Source organism: Xiphophorus couchianus, chromosome 23 (assembly GCF_001444195.1).
Source record: "Xiphophorus couchianus chromosome 23, X_couchianus-1.0, whole genome shotgun sequence".
Lineage (NCBI taxonomy): Eukaryota > Metazoa > Chordata > Actinopteri > Cyprinodontiformes > Poeciliidae > Xiphophorus > Xiphophorus couchianus.
Window position 1 is genome coordinate 7,010,814 of NC_040250.1, and position 7,919 is coordinate 7,018,732.

Consider the following 7,919-nt stretch of genomic DNA (forward strand, 5'->3'; position numbering starts at 1 on the left):
TTTCTACTGTAAAAGTAGTTCAAAATATTTTTAGATGATTTGTTTTTAAACTATATGTACTTTATATTAACTCTGAGATTGTTAAATATGCTAATAGATAAACAAATGGGGAGGGAGAAACATACCAAAGTCATTTAAACTTTTTGATAATGACTGGATAATAACTTTTGATTCATCCGGAGGATGAATTTCATTTGATCGAACAAGAATCAATCAGTCAGTCAACTTTATTTGTATAGCACATTTCGGCAACAAGGAGGTTCAAGGTGCTTTACATAATAAAAACACAAAATTACAAAGTTTAAAAAAAAACATACAGTCAGCAAAGAAGAGGAATGTGGAAGGTGCATATTGCAGTATTTATTTCCAATATTTTCTGAAAGAGAAGTAAAACTTCATTTTTACATGAGTAATTTGACTTGCGCTTCAGATTCTTATTTTACAAATTCATTTTTAAATCCAAATTCCTTATGTACAAGAATCTTAAATCATGTTCAACATTTTGATTCAAGTATCTTAATTCCATTTCGAAGGCAAAAAAAAAAAAATCATCAGATTATTTTCACAAATGCCTTTCAAGACGTTTAAAACCTGAGTGTGGATTGAGTTAAAAGACATCCCTGTGAATGGATTCCAAGGATTTCCCTTCCTCGTTGCTTAGACAGAGTGGTATTAGTTGGATTTGAGTTGTTGTGGAAGGCAGGACAACAGATGGCTCTCCTCCCCAGCTCGATGCAATCTGGGCTCATGGACGGTTTACATAAATGACCTCCTGACTTAATGCTGTGCCATAAGTCATAAGGATTTACAGCTAGCATCAATGGTACTACAAAATCCTTAACATGTGGTTATGAAGAAGGTTAGCTAATTCATGACATCCTCTGAAAATTATCTTTGGTCTATGGTAACCGATGTAAAAAATAAGAAAGGATAAGGGAAGCGTTTTTGGAGTTACACTATAAAACTGAAGATGTTGCTTCAGATTTTTTAAAAAAGGACAAATACATGATGCCTTATTAGTTTGGTACCTTAAGTTACCTTGATAACTTTCATTTTTATTTGAACTATAAAGATGTTAGTTTGATTGGGAAGTGCACTTTTTATTTCATTTAGATGGTCAGATAAGATTAAATAGATTAAAGCAATGTTTATTTTGGTAAATTAATTTGAAATTATTTTTAAATTGCTTGATAAGTTTACTTAAGTATAAAGCCCAACTGAAATATGACATAATTTTGGTCTTAAAAGCTATTTCCTGGTGTATTTGGTCAAAATGGATTCATGAAATATAAAACTATCGAAAAAAAAATAGTCTCAAATCTAATAAATAAAAGTGAACAGGATGGTGTTTTGTCATGTAAGGTCAAGCAGGGCACAACATAGGTGATGACGTAAACATTTTAATCCGCCTGTCTACCAGCAGTTTGTTTGTACGGACTTACAGATAGACAGACAAAGAAACAGACTGAGGCAATTAGGAAGAATTTCTTAACTAATAATAGATACATTTCCACTGAGAATTTAGAAGGATGTACACATGCAATATGTTTTAGTAAAATGTTTCTTTTTTTTAAATTGATACTCATTTCACATTGTTTTTGAAATCTTAGGAAAGATTCAGCTTCTTGGTTAAATGTAAATAATTTTATATCAAAATCTCTCATTGGTTTCAATCATTTTGAGTATTACTGTTAATGCACCATTAGCTTTTTAAAACCAGATGACCAGATATTGTTTTTTTGTCTTTGACTTGCTATTCATTTCATCAAAAATCTTCCTCAATAGAAAAATAGAAAAGAAAAGGACATAAACAGCCTCTATTGTCCTGCAAAGGGAAAAATCAGATATAACAGCAGCAACTGATGTAAAGGTTCACACAAAAAGTTTTTAAAATGGCACTCTTATGTAAAATCAACATTTTTGAGAATTACATCATCACAAACATACCTGGAGGGATGTTTTGATTCTTTCATGCATGTTTGAGAAATCCTTTAATCACCATGGAAACCATTCAGCTGTGCAAAACGTGTGGGTGGACCTAGCCCCGCCTTCAAAACAAAACTCCTCCTCAGAGCTGCAGTTTCCAAGCCCTTCCCCACTCAGCTCCTTCAGACTAGCCAGCAGCAGTTAGCAAATAGCTGGTGGAACTGCTGAGCTCATTACAGAAGCTACTTCTCAGTAAAATGCTGGTAAAAATGTTGATAGAGTTAATAGAGGAGCCATGTTGTGATGACTGTCTGAAAGTGGAGTTTCAGAAAGAGCAGAAGGTTTAAAGAGACAGAGGCCTAATATGAAGTAGAATTTACATATTTGATATAAGTAACATTTTTATAACAACTGAAGGTTGTTACTTGATTGTGCCTTAAATGGGTACTATGTACCTGAGAAATACATAACACTGCCCCTTTAAAGTCTTAAAAACAATATGTAAAAAAGAGTAACCAAAAGAGTAACAATAATAATATGCTGTACAAGACTATAACAAAAATACTGTAAAGTTATTAGAAATAGACACATTGGACTCGTGATCCAACATGGAACTGAGTTGGATCGCTTTTTAAAATTGTACATAATATGCATGTGTGTTGAACCTGAGTCTTTCATGATATGACAAAGGCTGTCTGAATGTGACTGGCTGCTTGTTTGTGACGTCGACATTGGTTTAACCCAGCTTTAAATTGTGTCAAAGCACCCACATTTATCTCCATTGATCTTCAGAAGCTGAACTCTCTCAACTGGCACAAAGCTGTCAACAAATCCATGTGGGGGATTGATGGAGGATCCTCGGGTTTCCTTAGCCAAGAGTAATTGATTGATTAATGAGAGGTGGTGGATGATTGGTATTTTGAATGGATTGTCTCACCTTGGCAGCAGGGGATAATGAATCAGATTGGTTTATGTTTACACTGTCCTCAATGTAAAGTGTCATATGGGGTCAGGGTTTGAGATCTCTTTAAAGCTCCCCGGACCAGGCAGCACCGACATCAACGGCATCACCGGATCATCAATCAGCAGAATCATCTTCACCATCAGATTTAGGTTTTCCAGATCAGTCAATATTTGTGTAAAACCTGCAGGTGGGACGCAGATTTTTGTAGCCGTGAACAATGAACAGCAAATATTGTAAACTACCCAGTTTCCAGAATGAATGATGTTAAAGATTTAATTTGATTTTCTCTTTATACAAGTAAGAAAAAGATCTATAGCTGCCTTTTGCAGGGGTGTTCATTCCCTTTACACAGTAGTGGCAGTGTTAGACTCCAGCCTTTTCAGGTATTTAACTGAATCTATTTTGTGTGACTGGCACAAACTGAATCCCATTTGTACTTTCTTTGCAAAAGCATACATTTTCCACCAACGCCTCTGTGTCATATTTTTGTGGGAGTGAAATTTAGAACAGAACAATATCACTGTTGAGTTTGTGAAACTGCTCTGAAGGTTTGTTGCAGAAAATATTGAGCTTGGATTTCCCTTTCTACTGCAACAATTAGATATTCTCTTTGCAAATTGACTTTGTTAATCCATTCTATCATGTTACAAACACATTTTTAATTTATTTGATTAGGAACTGGTGTGGTAGACCAACTCATAGTAGTGCCAAGTTGTGAAGTTGAGTAAAAATTATGGCGTTTAAAGAAATTCAGCAATAAGTCTTAAAATATGATGTGCATCTACCTTAAAACTTCTTTACTCTGAACCCTCTGAATAACAACTATTATAAACAATTGCCTTCAGATGTTACCTAATTTGTCATTTAGCCCTCCTGTGTGTAGTATAATCTTACAATTTATTGTTTGTAAGATTATAAAAATGGTCTGCTAAAGCATGAGAGATTAAATAGTTTGCATTACACTTGAAACCATTACTTATAAACCATTTTCAAAAAGTCCTTTGAATGTCACTTAGTCACATTTGTGGAAATAGAGGGTAATAATTGAATAAAATACGGAGAGAAGGTGTTATTTCTCTTTATTTTATAATAATTACAGAAAGAAGAAATTAAAAAGATACTACTACTACTACTACTACTACTACTACTACTACTACTACTGCTAATAATAATAATAATAATAATAATAATAATAATAATAATAATAATAATAATAATTAAACATAAAAAACAAAAATTTCAAAAAGGAAGAAGACAAAGCTGATTTAATCCTACCCACAATTGTCTCATCCCACATTATCCATATTCACACATCTAATTTTTACAGTTTCTACTCTTCCCAAATTATAGGAGTAAAATTAATTTATTATTATGAAGTATTCACCAACAGCCAAAAGCAAAATCTCTTCCTGTTCTACATAATCCACTATATATACACCACATATCTCACACATCCAATCATGTTTTAAAAAGGATATCTTTAAAACATGATAATATCCCATTTAAAGAAAAATATTAAAAGACAAATTAGCAAAAATCACCTATAATTTGCTGCATTTTCTTACTTAAATGTTGCTTTTGTCAGGGATTGTAATGCTCTGGAGATGAAAAGGACTTTTTGTGAATTGAGTTCCCCATTACAAAGATGTTGCATGCCAATTTTTATCAGCCGGGAACAACTACCCAAACAAAAGAGCCTTGAATAATGCCATGGCCTTGTCTCCTTATGGTGAACTCCCTATTTTACCCGTTTCATCTCTGCAGGCCAATGCAGAGTCATGTAAGCCCCTTACAGCTAAGCTGCTGCCATTTTAGGCAGGTGATTTGTATAGACAGCCAGAATTGTCTCTTGCAGGAATTCCTGCCTTGTCTAAGTGAATTAGACCTCCATTGTATTAAACCCTCTTAACAACACAGCCTCTAAATTGTTGCTAAATCGAGACAGAGAAGCAATGTTTTCTATTTAAGGAAACTCTTTAACAACTGCTGGCGAGCCCATTAGAGCAGTCCTGCTATGTTGTTGTATAGTACATCGTGTTCCAAATTATTATGCAAATTGGATTTAAGTGTCATATAGATTAAATTTTTTGTTGTGCTATTAAATTTATAGATGGTATTGTATGTCAGGGCTCTTTGAATCACTATAATTAATTTCAGAGGTAGGTTGATTAGTTTGTCTGGTGAACTCAATTAAAGGAAATCTATGTAAGAAGGATGTTCCACATTATTAAGCAGGCCACAGGTTTCAAGCAATATGGGAAAGAGAAAGGATCTCTCTGCTGACGAAAATCATCAGATAGTGTAGTGCCGTATGACAAGGTATGAAAACCTTAGATATTTAACAAAAACTGAAGCGTTATCATCGTACTGTGAGGAGATTTGTGGCTGATTCAGAACAAAGTTGGGTTTGTTCAGATAAAGGAATAATCAGGAAGGTTTCTGTTAGACAAATTCATCAGATTAAGAGAGCAGCTGTTAAAATGCCCTTACAAAGCAACAAACAGTTATTTGAAGCTGCTGGTGCTTCTGGAACCTCAAGGTGGAGGATCCTCCAGAGGCTTGTGGTGCATGAACCTACTATTGGGCCCCTAATCAGAGCTCACAAGCAGAACCGGTCGCAGTGGGCCCAGCAGTACATGAAGATTAATTTTCAAACAGACTTGTTCACTGATGACTGCTGTGCAACCCTGGATGGTCCAGATGGATGCAGTAGTGGATTGGTGGTGGATGGCCACCACATCCCAACACGGCTGTGACGTCAGCAAGGAGGTGGTGGAGTCATGCTTTGGGCCGAAATCATGGGAGAGAATCATTGGTCGGCCCCTTCAGAGTCCCTGAAGGTGTGAAAATGACCTTAGCAAAGTATATGGACTTTCTGACTGATCACTTTCTTTCATGGTTCAAAAAGAAGAGCCGTACCTTCAGTAGCAAAATCATTTTCATGCATAACAATGCACCATCTCATGCTGCAAGGAATACCACTGTGTTATTGGCTGCTATGGGCATAAAAGGGGAGAAACTCATGGTGTGGTCACCATCCTCCTCTGACCTCTGACCTCAACCCTACTGAGAACCTTTGGAGTTTCCTCAAGCAGAAGATCTGAGGGTGGAATGCAGTTCATATCAAAACAGCAGTTCTGGGAAAATATTCTGACATCCTGCAAAGAAATTCAAGCAGAAACTTTCCACAAACTCACAAGTTCAATGGATGCAAGAATTGTGCAGGTGATATCAAAGAAGGGTCCTATGTTAATATGTAACTCAGTCTGTTAAGATGTTTTTGATTGAAATAGCTTTTAATTTTAGTACATGTGACCACTTAATGCTGCATATTCAAAGAATGATGGTTTCCAGTTCTTTATAATCCATAAAACGTTTAGACAATCTGCTGTGCATAATAATTTGGAACAGAGCATTTTGAGTTTTTTATATTTGAAAAAATACTGTTCTCATGGGGAGCTTTGTTCAGTAAAATTTGATTTATACTGTAATAGTTCATGACTTGAAAATTATACTGACCATCATTTGCACTGACCATTTAGAAAAATCTGAGAAAATATCACTTGCATAATAATTTGGAACATGATGTATAAAACTTCTGAAATAGGCAACACTGCTGAGTTTAGTTATTAACTCAAACACACTCCAGTCTTGAACTCAGAAGAATTTCAAGGCCACCATGTGCTTATTTAATGTTTTGCCTTCTGTATTCTGCTCCTTTATTGAGTTGTGTTTAAAGCTGAGTTTCCACAAACCGATTCAAGTCAACTGAGGCTGCAACATTTGAGTCAACAACCTCAAATGTTCACTCTAATGAAGAATGTTTTTTGGTCATTCTTCATTAGGTTTTCATTATATACTGAAAAAAAACAAAGTCTTACCAAGTATTTTTGATCTAGTTTCTAGTGCAACCATGTTAGTTGCCTTGAAATAAAACAAAGCTAACTTACAAACAAGCTATAGGAGCTAGTTTTAAGTCAATAACTCCTTTATATTGATGAAAAAGTACTTGTTCTATTGGTAGATTATTGCACTTGTAACTAGATGTTTTTCTCATGTTATAAGTGAAATAATTTGCCAATGGAACAAGTGCCTTTTTATCAATATTAAGTAATTATTGACTTAAAACAAGCTCCTATATCTTGCTGAGAAGCTAGTTGTAAGTTAATTTTGTCTTATTTCAAGCATACTAAGATACTTGCACTAGAAACTAAACCAAAATTACTTGATAAGATTTTGTGGTTTTGCAGCGCAATACTGAATTGAGATGCAAAATAGTCTAACATTAATTGTTCTTTGGTGTAAATGTGTGTATATGGTTATTTGTCCTGCCGTTTCCCTCTTCTGGACTGGCGACCGGGACACATCACTCCGTCACTGAAGTCCCTTTACTGGATCCCTGTAGCTCAGGGAATGAATGTCAAAATAACTTTGTTTGTTCAGAAATCAGAGAATAACTTACTAACAAAATACATTAAAGATCTGTTTTTATTCAAACTTTTCAGACAGGTCCTCTGGTGCTGGAATATTTTGTATCTCCGGAACCAGAACCAAACATGGAGAAGCAACATTCAGCTTCTTTGCACCACAAATCTGGAACAAACTTCCAAAAAACTGCAAACCAGCTGAAACACTGAATTCCTGCAAATCAAGGCAAAACCCCATTTGTTTAGAGTTACATTTGGTTAATAATAACTGGAACATTGATCTATTTGATGTATTGATGATTTTGATGATGGCATTTGGCAAAATGTAATGTTTATTTTACAATTGGTGATTACAATGTAAAAAAACAAATTTAAAATCTGCATTTATACAGATTTTACCATATAAATACAGTAAAATGTTACTGTGTTTTACTGTGTCTATACAATAAACTTCTGGCAACGGCAGCTGCCGGCATTTTACTGCAAATTGGAGATGTTTATTTTACAGAGTATGCTACTTTTATGATGTAAAACATTTTGAACTGTTTTGTTGGGGAAATGTTCTACACAAATAAACTTGACTTGACTCAGTAAGCTAATGA